General features: G+C 34.1%; 1 protein-coding gene across 2 annotated transcripts in view; it reads left to right on the forward strand.

Annotated features, from left to right (window-relative positions):
* Positions 1–25,602, forward strand: part of LOC134708036 (angiotensin-converting enzyme-like) — a 147,743-nt gene that overhangs the window by 19,807 nt on the left and 102,334 nt on the right. Inside the window, exon 1 of one of the 2 annotated variants that reach the window (XM_063568284.1) lies at positions 19,839–19,884. The exons of the other annotated variant lie outside the window; for it this stretch is intronic. The gene's annotated coding sequence lies outside the window, so the exon portion shown is untranslated. Of the gene's footprint in view, positions 1–19,838; positions 19,885–25,602 lie in introns of those variants that run through there. 2 annotated transcript variants of the gene reach the window in all.

Below are 25,602 nucleotides of genomic sequence, written 5' to 3' on the forward strand. Positions count from 1 at the left end.
TATTCAATCTTATATAGACCACATACAATGTTTAAATAGGAAGAAATGCTTGAAAACTGTTTTTTTCGCAGATGGTGGTATTTTGGGCAACTGTATGAGTTGTTTTGTTTTGCTATTTGATTAGAAGTAAGCATTATTTTAGGACATTTATGAGGTCAAAAACTTCTTTGATAGTTATTACAGGGTTTTACTTAGTTTTAAGTGATAAGCATTTGCATCAGAAGGAAAAATTTGGGTTTTCACACATTTCGTTAATTTTTAATCAAATTTCTGGAAACATGTGCTTTCTAGTAAAAACACCCTTTAAATATTAAAAAATGCATTTGATTAATGACTGTTAATCTCTCTGCTAGATTTTTAAATTGTTTGCATATGTGAATTTAGTATATATAAGTCATTCTATGCAATCAAGCTGAAATCATAGAAAATATGCACTTATTCGTCCTTGACCTTTGATCTTGATTTGACGGAAATTGCACCGTACGATATTTTTACGACCGGGCAAAACAGATAGTACAGATGTGTAGCTTTCAAATGATGTATAAATTAGCCGTGTGTTGGGTAGGTGCATTAAAAATTTAATTTCATGGTTAAAGTCACTCGCCTAATATGCATAGTGATTGCGTAGTGACATTGTGTATATATATTCTGCTATGCTACAGTGTGTTTATGCATTGTGAATGAGTTACTTCACCTTGCATTTTGATGTATGTGCATTGTGCTGTGTATGTAGTTTTTGTTGTGAATCAATTTAAGGATGTGTTAATTGTTTTGAATAGGACAACTGGTTGTGGTGAAAAATTGAGTTGAACACTTGAAATCCTGATTTATTCAGATACGGATCCATTGATCGCCCGGTTACACGTTACAATATATAAAGGTTAAGGATGAACACGGATGCGGCCACTTTTAATTTTAACAAAACCATCTGAAAAGTGAGGGTTTTTTTGGCATATTTGGCATGTTTGATAGATTTTTCATATTTAAGGTTGGATCGGAGCATTTTAAAAGACTAAATCAGTAAAAATCTTTCACATAAACAAATTTATACAATTGAAATAAACACTCAAGTGTTTAAAAAATGTCCAAAATCTTTCGTCAGATGAACCTGAAATTTGAGGCCAAAATCGGCCCTTACCGGACCTACTCCTTTCCAGTTTATGTCAATAAAATACTCCAAGTAGTCAAACTCTAGGACGATTTCAAACGCTTGAAAATTTCAGAGATTATACATAATTCCTAATTATACACATTTACTGTAACACATTTACATAAAAGGATAAAAAAAAAAGGGGAGTATGTGTGTCCTCAAATATTTACATGATCTTTCAAAATCGTAGTTAACAATCATCTTTGGTCAGTTCCTTTGCACAATTGGCGCAGTGATACTGTGATTTTATGTATTGAAAATGTCAATTCAAAATGGGCTGTATGTTATATCTTGTCCAGCAAGTTCAGCTGTAAATATATACTAGTACTATTTTAAAGCAGCAGTACTATAAGTCTTAACATTATCTTAAAATAGAGTTTAAACTACCATATATATATGTTTGCATACCATATTTCTTGACCTCATTTTGTTATGATTATCTGTTTTGTCATTAAAGCAAATAAAGTTGTGCAATATGAATTGCAAATGAATCATTAATCAGTAATGCAGTCTAGAAATAGGCAAAATTAAGCTGCGTCTGTCCTCAGTTCTTATGACTGTTTGAAAAATAACTCGATTATTGTCACATGTTCTTTTTATATAGGGTGTAATGATTTTATAATTTTGGTCCCTGGAAGTGACATAAAAAGTAAATTCACAAAGATACTGAACTCTGAGAAAAATTCAAAAAGGAAAGCCCCTAATCAAAATGGCAAAATCGAAAGCTCAAACACATCAAACGAATGGATAACAACTGTCATATTCCTGACTTGGTACAGGCATTTTATTGTGTAGAAAATTGTGGATTAATCCTGGTTGTATAGCTAGCTAAATCTCAGTGACAGTCTCATCAAATTCCATTTTATTGACAACAATGGGTGAACAAAACTTACAGACAGAACAGGTAAAAATGTCAAAAATATGGGTACTGCAGTCAAAATTGTGTTATAATCCGAGTATTTCGCGGAAAATTTTAAAACATTCATAATTTTAAATTATTTTATTATTTAATCGTCCAAAACGATACTCCATAAATGGTAATGAATAACCAGTTTTCAAGTTATCATAAAAATTGATTTTACAGCGATCATTTTCATATAGAAAAAAACATTTCACAAGATAGTTGGAATAAAACTAGAATAACAAGAACAACGAACTCCGAGGTTATTAAAAAAGGAAGTTCCCTAATCAAATGAAAATATCAAAAGCACATCAAACGAATGGATAACATTGCAACTGTCATATTCCTGACTTGGTACAGACATTTTTTTATGTAGAAAATGGTGAATTGAACTGGTTTTATAGCTAGCTAAACCTCTCACTTGTATGACAGTCGCATAAAATTCAATAGACCACCGGAGAAAACTCGTCAATTATGCGCGCCTTAATGACGTCATTTACCAGATAGAGGGGATCTCCTGTATCCCTGCACTTTGAACGTTTATCAAGCGTCTTAGTGATCGTCATTGTGCAGGAAAAACTAGAAATAATATTTTTTCTGTAGGTACTTAATAACAATTCCCGAATGAATGCAGTGCTGAAATACAATTATGAGAATTCAATTTGCAGAATGAATCGTGCAATATAGCTTTATAGTTTTCCAACCACTTGCTCAACATTAGAACGGATGTGACGATGCCCCTTAACGCACGAATGATGTTCACTAAAACCAAAGTTTTTGACGAAAATGCATTGAACTCGAATGTTGCCCCTATTATATTGACAACGATGCGTCCATGCGTGGACAAAACAAACAGACAGAATCGATAAAAATTTCAAAAATGGAAGAACAGCAGTCAACATTGTGTTGTAATCTTAATCACTATAAAACAAACAAATGTAACAAAGAAGCACAAACATGCAAACATCAAATTTAACAACATCATTTAGCTTTTTTATTATACGATTTTATTTATATATGTAAAATCCATCCTTCAAGGAATGAAAGATTTTAAGTACTGGGACCGAATCGTCACCCTGACAGAAACATGGTTAGATTAACATAAACTTTGTCGTAGAATCGCGCGTTCGACGTCAAATAGGTAGAAATAAAATAATGTAGTTGTTCAATGTATGACCGGATGCACGTCAAATGGATATCACGAAAAAAAAACAGTTTTCACAGTAAAAGTTAAAAAAAAAAAGGCAAACATCAAATTTAACAACCTCATTTTGCTTTTTTATTATTCGACTTAAGTAATGTATATAAAATTCCGCCATAAAGGGATGAAAGATTTCAGTACTGGTACCGACGAATCCTTTCCCCGACAAACACATGGTAAGAAAAACATTAACTTTGACGTAGAATCGCGCGTTTGACGAATTAGGCAGCAACCATTTGATTTTCGGGGGGGGGGGGGGGGGGGGGGGGGGACTATGCATTTTTTTCCAGACAAACTTTTTTATTCGCCTTTGGCTAAAAACAATTAATTTTTTTGGCGACAAGTCGAAATCAATTGTTTTCTTATAATTTTATCCAACAACTGGAAACAAACTTTTTTTCCTAAAAAAAAACATAGCCCCCCCCCCCCATCCATGGTTGATGCCGTATAAACTCAACATGTTCTTCTTTTCAAGAACATTGCATATTTGCCAGGTCGAGGGATTTTTAATTTATCTCCCTTTTTCGATTGCAAGACTGTGGTTCCTATCTATTTTCAATCAAAGTTTCACGTTTGTTTACCTGTTTCTTTCGTGATAGAATCTTGAGACTTCATTCTATTTGATTTAAACAACTAGGTTTTTTTTAATTTAGGAATCGCAATGTACAATAAGCGGCAAAAATAATTTAAAAAAATTGTACATTTAGATGCAAAAATTTCTTGACATCCTCTGATTTTTTACCGGGTTGTCTGCACGCGCCTGATGAAGCTAAATTGTATTTTCGCGCTTCATACAAAATGTACTTCGGTCAACGCTTTGACACCCCAATGAAATTACAAAAAGAAGCATTCATTTTTACATGAACAGTTTGACAACCTTAATTATGCAACATGACCTAATTTTATAAGAAATCGAGCACACATTGGAAATTGAAAAAAGAAACGTTTATTCATCGTGCTGGTGTTTTACAATATATGCACAGATAATATATAGTATGTAAACTTTGTCCTGGATTTACCCAGACTAGACAAATACTCTATCACCACTTGTTACACTGTAAATAAATAGTAAAGTAAAATTAAAGTTAACATCAAGGGCCACTCTATTATGAGTTATGAGAGACTGTAAAACAATTTGATATAAAAGAAATACATGTCAACAACTATCATGAATATAAAATACGGTTTTGTTTCCATTACATTTTATTGCGGCCGATGGCGGTATAAAATACCAAATTTTATTTTATCAATATTACACAATAAAAAAAAACTCGCATAAACAATGCTAGAAATATTGGTACGAACATTATGCGTATCTGCATATACATGTAGGTCGATATGTGCAATTCATTTCAGGCAGACACAAAGGTAGTCGTTTCCTAGATACCTTTGTCCATTACGTAAACATGGATATGTATGATGGCTTGTTTCTCACTTGAGATATTTTCATATATGTGGTTTCATTTTTTCTCTCTAGCGCAAATGGAGAACAAATTCGCGAAAACGTAACGCGTCTGAAAATCTGCACTGTTACATTGTACATAACAACAGTTGCATAAAGATTTGTATCGACATGTTGAGTTGAAAGATCAATTACTAAGCAAATTAATATAATATCAAGACCATAGAGACAGTTTTCATATCGTCAACTTTTCCGCATCCTGACTGTTATGTAAATTGCTTAATACTATAAACAAGGGGTACAATCAAAATCACGTGATGGATATACACACACCGGAAGTTACAGTCGAATTCGTCGCTTGAAAGGTAAGTAGTTGCATTTTCTTGTTTATATCAATTAAATTTTGATTAATAAGTTGGCACACCGAATGTCGGATAGTATGTAGTTTTAAAATACACAATTATTTTTGCTAGAAAGCGTGCAGTTATTGCAAACACTTCGACACAGTTCCAAATTTTCGACGGATAAGTGTTAGCATTAACTGCACGCTTTCCAGCAAGGATAATTGTTTATTTCAAAACTAGATAGTATCCGACATTCGGTTCACTACCTTATTTATTAAATTGTATTGATATAACCAAGTAAATACGACTACTTACCTTTCAAGCGGTCTGCTCGACTGTTACTACCGGTGTGTGTATATCCATCACGTGATTTTGATTGTACCCCTTGATAAATAAACAAAACAAAAACTGGTTTGAAACAACACATTGCTAAACAGTAACTGTTGATCAAAATTTTAAAATCTCAGGTAACTTGAAATGATACGTCTGAAACTGAAATAAGACAAAATTTGATTCAGGTTGATTTATCATTTGATTCAATACCAATTGTATAATTGAGGAAAATTGAATTTATTAATGTGATACACAAGAAGAGAGACGCTTGCCTCCCCCCCCCCCCCCCTTTTCCCCCTCCCTTTTCACGGAGAAAAGTACATTGTGAACTGTTGTTATGCAATGACATGCAGCAATTTTCGCATTTCTTCAAATACTAGTACTTGTGTCTATTTATTTGTTTGTATTAGTGACCATCTGCAAATAAACAATCAAATAATTTGGATAAATTCACATATATCAAATACCTGTAAAAAATGATATATTTCCCTTGAATTATCTGTTTGAATGGTAATGACAAATATTTCTATCTTCTATGTGCAATTGTCCCTACAAATTACTCATATCAAATGCTTCCTGAAACGATGGCCGAGTGGTCTACGTTGTCGAACTTCTGTATCACTAGCTTGTCAACACTGATGGTGTAAGTTGGAATCCGGCATGTGGCTGATGCGTTCGACTACAATCTTAATTAACTAGGAATGTCAGTTCTCCGACCGAAGGTCTGTGGTTTTCATTAGACACGGCTTCCAACCTCAATAAAAACTATTTGTAATGCGTTTTTTGTTATCTAATGTTTAATGATTCAGGGTTATATCTGAACTATATAGCCGCTTTGCTAATTGTTTGGAAACACTATAAATTTTCCCTTCTTCGTACTATGAACATCAAAATTATTTCCTTTCTCCTTTTATACTGTATAAATGTACATTTTATTATTTTGTACAGGTTATTACTTGTACAAAAACCATCACTCTATAGGTTTGTACGTTAAAGATTTCTTAGTCGATTGTAAGGTATTAGTGTGTATTAGTATTTTTTTTTAAATGTTAGAAGATTACAGACAAACGACGGACGCAAAGTAACAACATAAGATAACATGATACCTTGAGCAAATTCAGCTGAACAGCTTGCTGCCACTTAATTACGGACTACTGGTGCAAAGTGACAAAGTCGTTAAAAGCGAAAAATAAATAAAACCCTTCTACCATTCATTTTCAAACATAAATCATGAGAAAAAGTTGCATATGTTATATCATATGTTGGAAACAATAGTAAAGCCTAACAGATCGAATAACCTATTTATTTGCACAAGACAACTACGCATAACAGCTGGAATCACACAATAAGCTTTTACATGTGCCTGTCATACAGCTACCCTGATAACTGCAATGAACATGGCATTGGTCACCACTTAAAGATAGCAGTTGTACTACTTTCATGATGTTAGCCTCTCTGTTCTATGGTACATGTACAACATTGTCAAATCTTTTCTCTGAATCTTTTCGATTTGATTTTGACTCATTAAATCAATCATGATTCCAAATGTTGTTCCTATTTTATATCCATATTTGGCATTATTCAGCACACCTCCTTTGCTATGTCTACAGTTCATCAGACATTGGTCTACTCTTTACACTGGTATTAAAACATTGTCTCCAATTTCTAATTTTTTTAATGATCTTTTGGAATGTACTGTTCTAATCAAAGGGTAAAGTTCATCAACTATACGATAATGAATAATTTCCTCCACTTTCTGCATGCGTTTTTTAATTTGTGCTGCATTAAAAACACCATTTTACCGTAAGAAATATTTTTGAAGTGCTTAATTTGACTTCCTTTACATTACGTATTTTCTCACTTTTTCTTACCCATGTGAATACCGAATTGTTAGAAGATTTATCGTTATGCCACAAGTTAATTATTTCATCATTGATAGCATATTATTTCTACACGGTTTTGCATCTAAACACTTTAGTTGTGACTTTTTTTGAAATTTTGCTCATATATTTGATATACAAATAGTACACATCTGTTGAAAGTGTATACCTTTAGGTCTGTCATAAACTATATTTGCTGAGAAAATCAAATAGGCCAAGGTAGTATAATGATTTGTACAAATTTTTATCCTTTTTTCAGTAAAAATTGTAATTAGTAATTAGTACTAATTAGTAATTACTTGTACAATTGTTTTTGTACAGGTTATAACTTGTATGAAATATTTGTTCAAGTAATAACCTGTACAAAATAATAACATATACACGACATATACATCACACTTCCGGCACTTGTAAATGAAGAACACGAAGTTTTATCGAGTTTTTTTGTTAATATTTAACCCACATGTACCATTTAGAATATTTCTTGGTGTTCCTAAACAGAAGGTTATACAGACAGAAGAAGAAGTATAACTAACAACAAAGTTATTTTCATTTACCAGTGTTTAATTTTAGTGCAAATGGCGGAATTATTTATCAAAATTGGTGTTATTCTTAAATTGTTTAACATTTCACAGCGGTATTATACTTTTACTTTAATTATTCATCCCTTATTTTTATTAACTTTGTACTTACATTGTATCACAAATCAAATATATTCGTTCAGCGTATGTTCATTTGTGTTACTACGTCTATTGATTGATTTTTTTCAATTGAAATGTTATAGTGTGTCTTTCTATGTTGTTATGTTACACTATAATTTCAGATAAGGGTGAAAGTTTGGTATCATTTTAAAACGTCTAAACTCACTGCAATTGTTTGCACCTGTCCTAAATCAGGAATCTGATGTGCAGTAGTTATCGTTTGTTGATGTGGTTCATAAGTGTTTCTCGTTTCTCGTTTTGAACATAGATTAGACCGTTGGTTTTCCCGTTTGAATGGTTAGACACTAGTAATGTTTCGTGGCCCTTTATAGCTTGCTCTTGCTGAGAGCCAAGGCTGCGTAACTTGGAAGGAGAGTTGTCTCATTGGCACTCATATCACATCTTCTTATATCTTCTTATCTAAAGAAGCTCTTTTTTGATATTTTGTGCTTAATGTGCATGAAATAATTGCTAATGCACATTAAGGAAACGACAATTAATCATTCTTTTTCTCATGCAATAGACTCCAATCTCATATCCTTACTTTTAATATTTAACTCTCGTCGGGTTCATATGTTTGCTCAAAAACACTCAAACACCAAGAACGAGAGAAAAAACAACAACACAAAACTTTAATAACTTTAAAACGCATCCCTTCTAATGATTTTTTTTATTATCTTACTTGCCTCAAGATGAAAAAACGTACAGATATTTCGATAATTTGGCTTTTTCAAATCTATGGACCAATCACAGCATACTGGAGATATTTCCCCTATATAAATCAACTTTGTTTAAAGGAAAATTATTTAAAAAATACCAAAACACATGACATTAATTTCAATATATTTTAATTTCTGACATTGTCATAGAATTTATACAGTTGCTAGATTTACACTGCGCATATATTTTAAGCTAACCGGATAGCGCGAACAGTGTGAAGTGCGGTATTATACACGTAATTTGATTCGAAGACTTTTCAGATCCTACACTATACCGGATCTCACCGACTACATGTCTATGAACAAAGTGTAGTAATTCACCGAAAATCAGCTTGATATTCTGTCCGTAGGAAAATGTTGAGCATGTTCAAAACTTTGTAGGCGTCTGTTTTATACGGTACTCGTCCGTTCCGTTCCGTATTGTATCCGTTATATTGTCCGTTATATAGTTCGTTGGAGGTCCAGTAGACCAATTCACAAACAGACTTCTACCGGTCCTATACGTATAACGGATAAAATGGATGATTCACGGATTGGAAACTGACATTAACGGAAGGATATTAAAAGGGTAAAACGGATACGTACCGAATGTTAAACAAATTGAAATTGTCGAGGGAAGCCTTCTCGTGGAGTTTCAGTTGCAAATACGTGTGAAAATTAAGAAATAGCCAATTTCGAATAATGAAATGGATATTTTGAATAATGAAATGGACTGCTGCGACCCTATAACCCCTAATTATAGATAAACCTAATACCTCATTCGAAAGCTTATTACGAGAGGAACAAAATGTATATGATCAACATGTTCAGCAACGCCTATTAGATGAGTAACGAATGACTTAAATATCAAAATACGCGTGAAAATTAAGAAATAGCCAAGTTTGAATAATGAAATGGATATTTTGAATAATGGAATGGACTGCTGCGACCCTTTAACCCTGTTTCCTAGCCTCGTACAAATACAGCTGATATTTAAAGACACTAAACAGTTATTGTCTATTTATCTTGCGAAAAAATGAAAATGATCCACACTATGTAGAACTGTTCTAATTATTAACAACAATATAAACAAAAGAAATATTCATTTGACCAAAAATTGGTCACATTTTGGATTTTTTCCATCCAGGTGGAATATTTGACCGTTGCAGACGACTTAAGTTTTTCCAAGCTCTCCATCGGGGGATTTATATATAATTAAAAATTAAATCTCAATCAGGGAATGTATATTAAAAAAAAACATGCTTTTTAAAATAAGGGTTCTCTCCACTTCCGTGTAACGTATCATTTGATTTATTATAATGATATTTGTAATTTTACTGAATACCCCTTCACCATCGATTCGACTCTTTTGCATATGATGTGAACATCTGGCCTATCGAAATCTGTTAGAGGCAACACTGTGTAAAGCTATACGAAAAGCATACATATACCAATGGGACAGGGTAATTGTTGAAAAGGGTGTGTTTACATACACATTCCTTTCTTTTTATATTTCTTTTAATTGATGTTCAATAGTCTACATAACTGTTACTGTAAGCTGTAATAGTGGTAATTATTTAATTATGGTCATCATACGGCTTGGCTGCGGATGACTATTATAAATGTCTTTTATACGGAAGATTTCCTTTAGCTGTTATTTTTTTCTTAAATTTGATCCCTAGAGTACACTAGTATTGTACATATATCAATTATGATAACAAATACGAGGGGTGGATCCAGCCGTTTTGTAAACGGGGTTCCCAACCAAGGAGAAAAGGGAGGTTACAACCCTCGGACCTTCCATTCCTTAATCCGCCCTTGTGGTGGACATGATATAGAATCGAGACTTGGGAATGATTGGGAGTTAGGTGAGAGGGAATTGAGAATCAGGCGGGAACCAGATGACGTGGGTAGTAAAATAGAAAACAATTATGCTTCATAAAAAAAGGGTGATGGAATTGGGAACTACCCCATGTTCACCCTTCAATAACAGGGACGGGAACCAGACGAAGAGGATCTCTAGTGTATTGTACATATACCAATTATGATTTCCAATACGAGCGGGTTTATCCCGCCAAATTTTAAAGGGGCTCCCAACCCAGGAGTAAAGGGGGTTCCAACCCTCGGACCTTCCACTCCTTAATCCGCCTCTGAGGTGAACATGATTCTTGATCGTAGGATCGCTATGTCTCGCTTTTTTACAAAAAGTAAAGGCGGATGGAAGTGGGTACTACCACATGGTCACCCCTCAATTACAGGAACGGGAACCATATGGAAAGGGTAGGAAATAAGGGATAATATATGCCTTACTGACAAAAAAAATGTAAGGAAGAGAGAAGTGGGAATCATCCCATGTTCATCCCCTCAATTACAGGAGGGTCAGTGTATTAAGGATGTACTTAGGTGAGGTTAGGAGACGACCATTTGATATTCGGGGGGGGGGGGGGGGGCAGGGGGGTTTAAAATAAATAACTCAGCCTTGATAATCACAAAAATAAATAGTTTGTTCTGTGGAAGTTTGAAAATAAATTACCTGACTTGCAATGTATTGAAAATAAATAACTCAGCAGGTCTAATTGCAAGTATGAGATGGCACCGTCTTCTTCATAAATTCATCTTTTTTCTCCAAAAATTCGGGAAACACTTCCCAATTTTATTAATAATAAAAGTATAAATTTTATATAAATATACTTGATATGTTTGAAAATTGGGGTTACTAATATACATTCTGGGTTTAATATAAACAACTGACTTTGAACGAACCAATGATAATACATTACCCCTTAATCAATTATAGTTAGAACACCGAATCAAGTATAACTGGGAAGATAAAACTTAATGTATAATACACATTTTGTATTTGTGATACACCTTCTTTAAAATTTTAATTTTCATAATCGTATTGATAAAAACCTGATGAGCACTCACAAGTGATGATATTTTTTTATTGTGATATTCTTTTTTGTGTCCCAACCACCCACCCTAACACACATTACCATTCCGTCCGTATGTCCCAAAATTTGTTTCCATTCTATAACAAATTTATGGAATTAGGCTGGGGTCACACATTTACAGTTTTACTGCCGTCCTTGACAGGACCATTCCCGATTAAAATTTATCAAAAGTCGGATCAAGATCCTGTGAATCGTTTAAATTTGTAAAACAAATAATTTAATCACGACAAAAATCGGATATTTTTCAGGAAGCTTCGATATTCAACCGTTTCCAGGTTAATTTATCCCGATAATCCCGTTCTCAATTCGCTTCTAATCCAATTTGTATCTTTCGCCAGGTAAAATTTGGCCGAGTCTGTTTCGACTGCGTCCCGATTTTACCGAATGTAATTCGACAGAGATCAGACATTCTAATGCAATTATTTTGTATCAATGGTTCTGATTGGATGACAGTTAGCGTAAAATTCTCTATCTCCATGTCTGTAACTAAGGAAGCCGACATTTTGAATTGCTGAATGTATACACCTTATCGCTATTTGTCCGCCATTACTGGACATCACACAGGGTCCTGTAAAATTTTGACGTCATAATTCAAAATGTCTGACGCCACAATGGAAAAGTGATTGTTGTATGACGCCAATAGTTCAGGCGGAACAGATTCTCGGGTCAAGCGGAAATAGCGATAAGGTGTATTGACATGTAACTTATACAATAGGAAGCCAAAAAAACTCACATGTTGCACCTAAAAATCTTCTTTTTATTAAACTTTATTACATTCTGAATCGGCTCAGAAGCCAGAAAACGCCTGGTATTTATGTTTGACACCGGAAGCATACCTATGACGTCACCAAGTGTAGGGACAAAAGAAGATCACATCTTTTCGCGGAAATTTCTTTAATGAAGATTTTACACTGAAATAATGATTGAAATTTAATTATGAACTTGTTTCGCATTAGAATAGAGAAAACTGTATTGTATTTGAAGCTTTGCGGACGTCCATCGGTAGTTTTACTGTCGCCCCTGTTTACATGTCTCCGCTCCGCGTCGCCAGGGGTGCTTTCCATTATGCGGTACGTACCAGCTGAACCCCTCGAACCTGAAATGGAACGCGCCGTACCATACGGTTCGTCTGATTCGTCGATTTCCCCGATCCAATACAGATCCAAGATGGCGGAAAATAGAGTTTAAGAAGAATGTAAACAATTTGCAATTACAGATTACAGAAAAGGAAAGATATATGATGATGTTTCAACGGCACAGAACACTTACGATTTTAAAGGAAACATATAATTACACAACCGAGTTATTTTTGGGGGTTTTCATTTGTGAAAATGCCGCATATTTGTGATTTTCCAGCCCATTCATAAAAGCTCATCCAAATACATGAATGAAAGTAACAGTATTAACAGGTAAACTAAATTTGCGACAGTAAAACTACCGATGGACGTCCTTAAAGCTTCAAATACAATACAGTTATCTCTTAAGTGACTCGACAGTGAATTGACGCTCACGGAAATTATCCGTTCGAAAACTGTAGACATAATCGGGACAGCAGGTACTGTCGGAACGTTATCCTGTCACGATCCGCTCTATCGCATTGCAAACGGCTTTATCTGATCTTAGTCTTATTGTATTCTGTAATTGTCGGGACTATGACGTGGGTATTATTGACGAATTTCGTATTTATAACGGGACTGTTCCGGAACGGTTTCGGCAAAAACGGTTCACAATCGACAAGATCTGAATGCAATCTGGACTCAATCGGCAGAAAAACAGCAATGAAAAATTTCTCCAGATCATTCCCGTTTCACAGGACACCGTCCAGAATACAGAGATCATTGTTAGGATTTTGATCCGATACAGCAGAATCTGTCACGACATAGGCACGATTGTAACTCGACTAGACTAAATCGGCTGAGTTTCCCCGAATGTTACGGGACGGGTGCTTCGCTGAACTATTCGGACCCTTCCCGACCCGTAGGAATCTGTTACGAACTTAAACGACTGCGTTAAGACAATGATAGGACATTCCAGATAATTGAGGATAGTAATTCGACTTTTTCACTTTTCGTTTCGTATCGCTGTCTGATCTCAAACGGGAGCAATAATCGGCAATGTGTGACACCCGCATTATACACAAACCTTATTAATACAAAACACAGAAACAGTTTGAATTCGGGTAGCGTCACTTTTTCCATTCTAAAGTTATGCCTTTTTATAAATTGAAAAAATGCTGAATTTATTTTCTCCTTTCTCTAACTTGCGTGTGCCTCAAACAAATGTTATGATTCTTATAAACAATCACAAAACACATATTAAGCACACAATTATTGGGTAGTGTCAATTTTACCGTTCCTGAGTTATGTTCCGCTTTAATCTTATATATGCAAACAGGGTTATCATCTGTGTCCCATGGACCTTATCCCATTTATCTTATCTGGTGTCTGTTTATCCAACATTAAATGTCGTTAACTTTTGTTTGCATAAATATTGAGGACATCTTTGTCAAGTGGCCAAGTGATTCGACCCCAACTTCATCAAAAACTACCTCGATCTAAAACTTTAACCAACAACTTTAATATGAAGTGGGACGGACGGACGGACGCACGAACGGACGAACGGACGAACGGACATTATATTAATTGCAATTTTTATCAAAATAAAATCTATGAACGTGTGGCAATGATTTAAATTAGTGTCTCCTTCGAATTCACGACGGTCTTGAACATTTATGCTATTTAATTGAAGCTTTAGATTGAGTTAATTGTTAACAGCAAAGGTGCAATAACACTGGATTAATTAATATAACAAACAAAAAAGAATTTAAACAGTTTTGTCTTCCAATGTTCTCCAACTTTGCGTTTGTTTTGGCCTCACATTTTGTTCATATACGTATGAGACTTATGTAGAAGGAACGCACGTCAGGCGTTACAAATATAAGCCTGTCATCTTTGTTGTATTTTTTTTTTTATAGTTTATTAAAATGTTGGACTGTTACTCCATTTTGTCAGGTGAAGGAGGCTTCGAGCGCTCTTACATTTAATTTTAAACGTTTGATTCAACATATTTTAATTGAATTGCCTTTTTACTTTTAACCTATTCAAAATTACACGAATTTATATAAACAAATTAATTCTGAGGGGCCATATCTGTAGTTCAAATAAACTCATTTAAGACATTTGTATATGTCTATATGATATTCCACAGTTCGTGTTTTCTATCATAATACTCTTGCCAGAAAGTTGCTGCTTACATGGAAACTAGGGCCAACGGTTTCTGAAATTAAAGTTAAAATCATCTCTTTTTGAAAGTTTGATAGACGTCATCATCGGTTTGTTGAACATGATATTCATGTTTTTTAGTTTAAATGTACTTTAATCATTCTAATTTTTTTCTGTGCTTTATTTTGTAATTCATCTGATTGTATAGCTTAAATTTTGGGCACCATGATTGGTTTATAAAATTATCTTATCTGATGGAATATCTGCGCTGTTCCCTGTATCAAAATAGTCTGCTGTAGAATTCTGCATCATGTCTGATTCAAATTTAAAAAATGTTTATAATATCACCTCATTTTCGAGAGAGGCGAAAGATTCTAAAGAGCCTGTCAAATATGACAACGCCTTGCAAAACAAATATAACTAGATTTCATTGAGATGGGAGCCATCTCTTTGGGCCCCGCTGTCAATAATGTGGGGTAAATAAGTTGTATGGATAATCTGATATGAAGCATTATTTGGAAGTTATTACATAGTCTCACATGTGATTTTAATCTAAGATTTTAAGTTAAAACTGATAAATATTCTCAACTTACTTTCATAGTATAATAGTGATATGACTGCATGATGTGAACTCATTGTTGACTACTCTAAGGTGACTTCTGGTTATATGGATTGATGTCTGAACAATGTTTAAAGATGCTGCCCAATTGATATTTGTCACATATTTTTAGAATTATGCCTTCAATATATTATGACCCACCAAGTATAAAGTATGAAATATTAACGGTTCTCGAGAGGTAAAGCGGACACAATTTGTTAAGAACAACGAACGGATGGACAGACCAACGGACTGACCTTTGACCTAGGATGCATACATTATGACACATTTAATATATATGTTAAGTTGAAAATGTTTGTCAGGTATAAAGTATGAAATAATAACAGCTGTCCTCTCAAAATATAGTGTGGATCAAATTTGTTAGCGATGGACAGACAGACCTTTGACCTAGGAAGTGGTACATACATCATGACACACCCTCTGGTGTTGGTTAAAATGGATGTCAAGTATAATATTTGAAATCATAATGGTTCTCAAGATATAGAGCGGACACAATCTTCACAACAGAACACAGGGTTGTCAACTGAAACCAAAGTTTTTTTGACGTTGACCTTTGACCTAGGAAGTTGTACATACATCATGACACGCCCTCTGGTGGTGGTTAAAATGGATGACAAGTATAAACTTTGAAATCATAACGGTTATCTAGATATGGAGCGGACACGATCTTCACCACAGGACACGGGGTTGTCAACTGAAACCAAAGGTTTTGACCTTGACCTTTGACCTAGGAAGTTGTACATACATCATGACACACCCTTGGGTGTTGGTTAATAATCATGTTAAGTATTAAGTATAAAATCATAACGGTTATCTAGATATGGAGCGGACACGATCTTCACCAAAGAACACAGGGTTGTCAACTGAAACCAAAGTTTTTGACCTTGACCTTTGACCTAGGAAGTTGTACATACATCATGACACACTCTCTGGTGGTGGTTAATATACATGTAAAGTATAAAGTATGAAATCATTATGGTTCTCTAGATATGGAGCGGACACGAAAGTGTTACGGACGGACGGACAGACGGACGGACAGACGGACGGACAGACGGACGGACAGACGGACAGACGGACGGACGGACGGACGGACGGACAGACTGATCACTATAGGGCGACCCGCCTTTTCGGCGGGGCCCTAATAAATTAGAACACGGTCACCAGAATACAAAACATTGAAAACTAAAGACTGATTTACATGTATACCACGAAAAACTTGAGGTGATTTTACGTGATCCGAAAGGGTATGCATATTTGGCCCCATTATTAGTTGTTATTTGTCACAAACTTATTGTTCAGAGTTTATATAATAACTAGAACACACCCGCGAAATCGCGGGCATTCAGAGCGTAGTTGAAAGTATGTACAGTGTTGTTGGAAGAATTATGTAAAATATTGAATGACTGGAGAATTTCAGCAAAAGTATCATAAGTCAAAGGTTATTGGGGACAGGAAAATGTTTTTTTTTTTAATTCCTCCTCCTTTATTTCCAAAATTCCCAATTTTGGTTTTCTATCAATTTCGATATGAACATAATACATTTAGTGGGGAATTTCAGCAAAAGTATCGTAAGTCAAATGTTATTGGGGACAGGAAAATGTTTTTTTATATCCCTCCTCCTTTATTTCCAAAATTCCCAATTTTTGGTTTTCGATCAATTTCAATATGAACATAATACATTGAGTATGTTATGAACATGTAAGTAAGGAGCCTGTAATTCAGTGGTTGTCGTTTGTTTATGTGTTACATATTTGTTTTTCGTTCATTTTTTGTACATCAATAAGGCCGCTAGTTTTCTGGTTTGAATTGTGTTACCTTGTCAGTTCAGGCCTTTTAAAGCTGATTATGCGGTATGGACTTTTCTCGTTGTTGAAGGTCGTACTGTGGACTATAGTTGTTAATTTCTGTGTTATTTTGGTCTCTTGTGGAGAGTTGTCTCAACATGGCTATCATACCACATCTTCTTTTTTTGTAATCTTGTATGAATTTTGTAAAAGATAAAAGATTTAATAACTGGAGCATTTCAGAAAAGGTATCAAAAGTTCACATGAATAATTTTAGCGCTTATCTATATATTTAAGAAATAATTCATGGGGGCTTGAATATATCGTTATTTTACCACGGGTTGGCCCTTTATGACAAATATTTTACCCTGAGCGATAGCGAGGGGTAAAATATCGGCATAAAGGGACAACCCGTGGTAAAATCTAGATATATTCAAGCCCCCATGAATTATTTCGATTCTAATAGGACAAATACGGCAATTGTTTTGGATCGAAGCGCTCTAGGTGGAGGCCATTATTTGCCGTTCTCATAAATTAACGCACTTTTAGATTGGCGTAAAAGAACGGAGCAAACAGAAAAAGTGACATGCTCAAACTATTCACAAAACTTGTTTGGATAGATTTGGATGAATTTTAATGTTAATTAACTTATATGTCTTCTATGTATAAAAAATGGGCTTATATACCACATTTTGGCATAGTTTGTTGACGTTTCCTTGTTGTGATGATTTTCGGTATCAGAAGCGTGTATTTTCCCGTAAAATGCTTAAATTATAACGTCATCATTCTATGACGTCGGGTACTTCATTCATAAAAAAAACCATATGACGTGGGAGTACGATCGGAACAGCCAATGCAATATATTCATATTTTACCACGGGTGTGTACTCAAAGCGTTTGAAGGACGTCATGTTAGAATACTTACTATATAAATATAGTGTATTTGCTTTCAATTTTAAGTTTACTACTCGATCCATGGTGGTCATTGATATAGTATACAGACCCTCTCTATTTAATAAACTATGTGACCGCCGTGGATAGTAAACTTGAAAATGATAGCAGATAGAATTTTTAAAATACAGTATACAGAAAAACGCAAACCGGAAGTCTAATCAGACTTAAAATTTCGTCCAATGACGGGACAATATCCGGATGCCTTTTTTCTCGTTTTTCTCCCAAAATAACTCAATCTGAATAATCATATGAATGGATGACAAATGCGACTATGCACTGTACCTATAGAACACAGAGGCGTGTTGATTATTTTATTGTGGAAAGAAGAGAAGCGACACCAAAAATGTGGTATTCTCGTTTAATAGTATAGATAACTATTTGATGAAACATAGAACAAGTTTTGATTTTTACATTGGCTAGAGGTATAGGGGTAGGGTTGAGATCTCACAAACATGTTTAACCCCGCCGCAGTTTTGCGCCTGTCCCAAGTCAGGAGCCTCTGGCCTTTGTTAGTCTTGTATTATTTTGATTTTAGTTTCTTGTGTACAATTTGGAAATTAGTATGGCTTTCATTATCACTGAACTAGTATATATATGTTAAGGGGCCAGCTGAAGGACGCCTCCGGGTGCGGGAATTTCTCGCTACATTGAAGACCTGTTGGTGACCTTTTACTGTTGTGTTTTTTTCTTTGGTCGGGTTGTTGTCTCTCTGACACATTCGCCGTTTCCATTCTCAATTTTATTACATCAACAAACTGACGATGAGTTACGGTTGAAAATAAAACTATACATCAAAAAAGACTATTTAAGCTTCCTAGATGTGAACTTTCCATTTCTATGTAGCAACATTCGAGCAGCGACTACATACGGAGCATACGTCTCCACTTGATAATCCAGGGCGAGTTTACCATTGATAAAGGTTGCTGCTCAAACGGAAGAGTTCCAAGTGGTGACGTTAAAATCATTTCTTTAAAATTTTCATGGTCGCCAGCACGAATTGGTTAACCTTTATGGAATCATTACATTTGTTTCAAAGATGACTACGGAAATATTCCATTTGTCGTAACAACAATTCATCCCATTTACACCGAATGTTGCCTACCGAATATGGCTTATATCCGGGTTTGTAGTCAGCCGATCAACACAATGGGTGCTACATGTGGAACAGGATCTGCTTATCTTTCCGGAGAAACTGAAATTACCCCTGATATTTGGTGGGATTCGTGTTGCTCGGTTTTTTAGTTTCTTATGTACTGTTGTTTGTCTGTTGGTATTTTTCTTTTTTAGCCGTGGCGTTGTCAGTTTATTTTCGATTAATGAGTTTGAATTTCCCTTTAATATCTTTCGATTCCCTTTTTCACTTTTTATGTTTATCTCAGCCTATAAAATGGTTTTGGTTATTTGTTTTGTATTTCGAAATTATTTGTATTCGATGTGATGAAACTTAATACTATTTTCACATTGATACAATTTTGAAGACCGAAGATGGATAGAAGCTATCATTGCATATGTTCAAACAATACTACAAATGTACGACACCAAATACAATAGTTTTCGCCTTGCTCACATTTTGAATCACACATAATTTCATTTATAACGGATAGGGCGGGGTTATACCACTATTGTTACCATTTTCGATTAACTTTTATTACAACCAAATAAAATGTTTATGACTTTTAAACAGATTCGTCAGATATTTATAGTTGTGAAAATCAAAGACATATAATTTTTTGGTGCTAAATGTAAGTAATAATTTTGTTCATATTTTATCGGTTACTTCTAATGATTTTTATTCAAGTGGGTATTCATTAAAGAAAGAACGATTTATACTATGAAAGATTCAATAACCATGTTTCATATTTCAATAGTCACCGGTCCTGTTTACTGAATGCCGTGTTTCTTTACCCACTTGTTTAAAAAAAAAACTTGGAAAGAGAGAGGGGACAAAGTTAAATGCACAATTATTGCTGGATATTTTTTTTAAATTTTTTTTTAAATAAGACAAAGCAATTAATTGCAATAGTTTTTATATTGTATAAATTAGATGTTACTTTTATTAATGTTTTAAATTATTTCCACTTTTCTATGAGCAGACATTTTTTATTTAGTTTTGATATATATTAGGTCTTTCCACTTTCCCGTGGAAAGCGCTTAATCTTTTATTTTGTTATGATTTATATAAAGTCTTTCCATTTTTTTCGTGGAAAGACATTTTGATTTTGTTTTGATTATTGATAGGTATTTCACCTTTTCTGTGAAAATCTCTTTAATTTTTTTTATTTTGTTCTAATTATTAGTAGGTCTTTTCATTTTTCCGTAGAAAGCGCTTGCGGTTTTGTTCAGATCATAAGGTTTTTCCAATTTTTCGTGGGAAGACGTTTTGATATTGTTCTGATTATAATAAGTTTTTTCCACTTTGTTGTTGAACTATCATTAAAATTCATTCAAATTTATCTAAATGTGTTATTGTAAATAGTTTGAGCATGTCACCAATTCTGTTTGCTCCGTTCTTTTACGCCAATCTAAAAAGTGCGTTAATTTATGGGAACGGCAAATAATGGCCTCCACCTAGAGCGCTTCGATCTACAAAAAATGCCGTAGTTGTCCTATTAGAATCGAAATAATTCATGGGGGCTTGAATATATCTAGATTTTACCACGGGTTGTCCCTTTATGCCGATATTTTACCCCTCGCTATCGCTCAGGGTAAAATATTTGTCATAAAGGGCCAACCCGTGGTAAAATAACGATATATTCAAGCCCCCATGAATTATTTCTCAATTCTAACATGACGTCCTTCAAACGCTTTGAGTACACACCCATGGTAAAATATGAATATATTGCATTGGCTGTTCCAATCGTACTCCCACGTCATATGTTTTTTTTTATGAAGTACCCGACGTCATAGAATGATGACGTTATAATTTAAGCATTTTACGGGAAAATACACGCTTCTGATACCGAAAATCATCACAACAAGGAAACGTACACAAACGCTGCTAAAATGTGGTATATAAGCCCATTTTTTTTTTATACATAGAAGACATATAAGTGAATTATCATTAAAATTCATCCAAATCTATCTAAATAAGTTTTGTGAATGGTTTGAGCATGTCACTTCTGTTTGCTCCGTTCTTCTACGCCAATCTTAAAGTGCGTTAATTTATGGGAACGGCAAATAATGGCCTCCACCTAGAGCGCTTCGATCCAAAAAAAATGCCGTATTTGGGAGTGCAATCGGAACAGCCTAATCAATATATTCATATTTTACCACGGGTGTGTTCTCAAAGCGTTTGAAGGACGTCATGTTATAATCGAAATAATTCATGGGGGCTTGAATAGACGAATTTACACTTGTATGCAAATTTGTCCGCCATTACATAACATCACACAGGTTCCCGTAAACTTTGACATCATAATTCAAAACATTTGACGTCACAACTAAAAGGTGATTGTTGGTTGACGTCAAAAGGTTATTCGGAGGTGATATAAGGTCATTTGGAGGCAAAATACAGCTATTAATACCAAAAGTGTAAACAATCGCTCAGGGTAAAATATTTGTCATAAAGGGCCAACCCGTGGTAAAATAACGATATATTCAAGCCCCCCATGAATTATTTCTTAATATATTGATTAGGCTGTTCCGATTGCACTCCCACGTTATATGTTTGTTTATGAATAAGATACCCGACGTCAGAATACGATGACGTCAGAATATAAGCATTTTACGGGAAACTACACGCTTGTGAAACCGAAAATCAAATATTTCTTAAATTATAAATGTATGTAAAACACACCATCATAACCTTGCCTGACACGGGTCTGACTCCCTCAGTTCTAAAGATTAATTAATGAAGACTCCAATATGACAAACCAGTTCAGGGATGGGGTTTATATGTTAATGTCACAATACAAAAAAAAAAATGAAATTCATCATCTAGGACTTCACATTTTTAACATAATCTTTGTACCCTTGGAATGTTTCTGTACCTTCCTAATTCAATGCCTAGGGAATGATCACTTAGTCTTAATTTTGAGAGTAACTGCCTATGCATAAAATTATTGCAATTTAAATATTCCTCAGACTGACAATTATTTTTTAATTTCCCATAAAGTTTGGATGAGGAATCCATTTTTGAAAGTTTAATTAAAGTATTTTTTTCATATTCCTCTGAAACACACTTTTTTATATTACATTTTAACATGTTTTTTGATTGTTTAAAAGGTACATTATTATTAGAGTAATTTTCTGGGTTTATTTTCATTTCTTTAAAAAATTTATATGCAAATGAGTACCAAGAATAAATTCCTTCTGAATGTAAATTTATGTTTGTTTGTAGAGATTCTTTAACCAGGAGATTAATATCATTACAATGTATTCTATAAAAATACATGAGTGTTTAAGTTTTTATATAGGAGTCCAAAGTAAATCTACCTAATTCTGATCTAGCACCTATGTTAGTGGCTATCTTTTTCAGTCCTAATACTGCTTTACAAAATTTAGAATGAACCTTCTCAAAGGGATATTTTTCTGCTAATGCAAGAGTATCACAAAATGTATTATTTACTTCAGCTCTATTAGATGCCCTATAAGCTGACTAAAAATTATCCATAAACCAAATTTCAGAGTTGTATGTCAAAAAAGGTCTTATAAGAGTATCAAATAATTTACATGACAAATTAGTGGAAACAAAATTAAAATTGGACATATATTTTCTCAATAAACAGGGCCGTAGCGTAATGGAGGCAAATGAGGCAAATGCCTCACTTTTGAAACGACGACCAAACTTTCAAATTGTCATTTGTTTTACTTATGTATTTTACATTATCAGTATGCGAGTTTCGAGTTTCAAATTATCTACCGGCACACTACATACAGTGTGTCCAATCTGCAGCAGCGATTGCAGCTTTTACCATAGCGGTGACGGTAAAAAAATAAGTGTTCCGAATACAAATAAAAATAAAAAAATTGAAACAAATCTTAAAGTCGTTACAAAACTGGTTAAAGACGGTTGAAAAAGATAACTCATGAGTATAAACACCCCCTATAAGTAGAATCATATGCAAAACAGTGTGGTCCTGGCCATTGATTGACGACCTAAATTATCCCATTGACTGGGACAGATTAGGTGAACGCTTGTCTGTAACGACCATTGCTCACTTCTTACTTATTATAGAATTTAAACTGTGGGGTCACCAAAGGTTCTTAACGCCTTTAATAATAAAATAATCCGAAAAATTATTCAGGAATAACCTTTATGTTTTGATTTATATTATTGATATAAATCAACACATCGTATTATTCCGGATTCTTTTTTCGATTTGCGTTATTTAGGTGTTGAGAACCTTTGGTGACCCCACAGATTCAGTGTCTTTAACAAGTACATAGTGAGCAGTAATTGTTACCGACAAACGTTCATCTAATTTGTCCCAGTCAATTGGATAATTTAGGTCGTCAATCAATGGCCAGGACCACACTGTTTTGAATATGATTCTATGCTGGCTTATTACTTTCCTTGGTTCATTTTTGAATCGATAACGATATAGCTACCAATGTTTACACGTCTATCAACTCACTGAACAACAAATGCTAATCGATAAAATAATTGACCAAAAATAATTATACATAATTAATAAACAAAATCATGAAGCGCCTTTTCTATGGAAGTCTTTGATGTATAAGGCAATTCATGATTTTTTATTTATCTTTACTAAAAGTATGAAATATATTTTTGGTATTGTTTGAAAATATTGTTTTCGTGGTTTTTTTCTGATTATTGTCTGGTTGTATGCTAGCGTGTTCCGTTGATTCTAGTGGGGTAGGTCGTGGGTTCTAACCCCGGTAGGTCAAACCAATGACTTAAAAACTGGTAGAATAATGTGTCCTGGGTTGCGTTCAATATTGTAGCGGCTTCGTAGTGCTACGTAGATTTCGACTAGTGAACGTGTAGCTATAGACTAGTTGTTACATAGATATTGATAGCAGCTACGTAACCGCCACGAAGCTGCTACGATATTGAACTCAACCCAGGTAGGTTGACATGTCTTTCAGCGGAGTGTTTACAGATATATAACTTGTGATCACTTGTGGAATTAGAATGCTTATAACATGTTCTCGTCTTCTAGATGTTTATAACTTGCTACTGAACATAAATATATATACATGTATATACATAAGAACGTGTGTTGAAGCTTTTCGATAGAACAGGTCACAGGATAATCGGAAAGTTTTGGTTGACTAACAGAGATTAATTTTAATATTTACTTATAGGCTAGCTAATAAAAATAACGCATTTCTGTTATGTTTTTTTTTATTATAAATAGAAATGCTGAAATAAGCTATATTCTCCCGTTTCAGACACTCGAACCCCCGTAAAAAAAGGCTCAATTTTTTTTAAATAAACATGCGCTACGGCCTTGATAAAAATAAAACTTTAATGCCTTTTTTAGACAGCTATTCAGTAGTTTTGGTAATTAGTTATCAAAAGTACCAGGATTATAATTTTATACGCCAGACGCGCGTTTCGTCTACATAAGACTCATCAGTGACGCTCAGATCAAAATAGTTAAAAAGCCAAACAAATACAAAGTTGAAGAGCATTGAGGACCCAAAATTCCAAAAAGTTGTGCCAAATACGGCTAAGGTAATCTACTCCTGGGGTAAGAAAATCCTTAGTTATTCAAAATTTCCCCTATAGTTAATAATATTCCCTAGAAATTTAAAGTCCTTAACTTCAGTCAAAAATTTATTATTAAACAAGAGGGGTGGGGATTGTTTATAAATATTCTGAAAAACTAGTATTTTAGTCTTGTTTGTATTAACACTCAACTGCCATTTAGTGCAATATTTATTTAGTTTATCTAATGCGTTTTGAAGCCCCTGGTGTGTCTCGGACAGTAACACTAAATCATCTGCATAGCTGAGAGTTTGGATACTTGAAGTATCAAGAACTGGAGGGTTACAATTTACATCAAAAATTGAATGTAAATCATTTATATAACAATTAAACAAAGTAGGACTTAAACTGTCCCCTTGTCTTACACCTCTAATTATTGGAAAAAACAAAGAGGTTTCATTGCCAATCTTCAGTGCAGACTGGGATAAACTATACATATTTTTCAAAGTAGTATAAAATTTCACACCAACACCATCATTTATCAATTTATACAACAGGCCATTATGCCAAACAGAGTCAAAAGCACCACGCAAATCTACAAAACAAGCAAACAGCTTTTTCTTAATTTTTTTCAAATATTTAGTAACAAGAGTTTTTAAAATAAATATGCTATCAGATGTTCTGTGATTTGAACGAAATCCAAATTGATGACTGGAGAACTTATTTTCATAATGCTTTACTAGTCTTTTATTCAAAATAGAGCTATATAATTTTGCTATACAGTTTAAAATAGAAATGCCTCTATAGTTACATATGTCTTCTTTATCTCCAGACTTATGGATTA

This window comes from Mytilus trossulus, chromosome 2 (genome assembly GCF_036588685.1).
Source record: "Mytilus trossulus isolate FHL-02 chromosome 2, PNRI_Mtr1.1.1.hap1, whole genome shotgun sequence".
NCBI lineage: Eukaryota > Metazoa > Mollusca > Bivalvia > Mytilida > Mytilidae > Mytilus > Mytilus trossulus.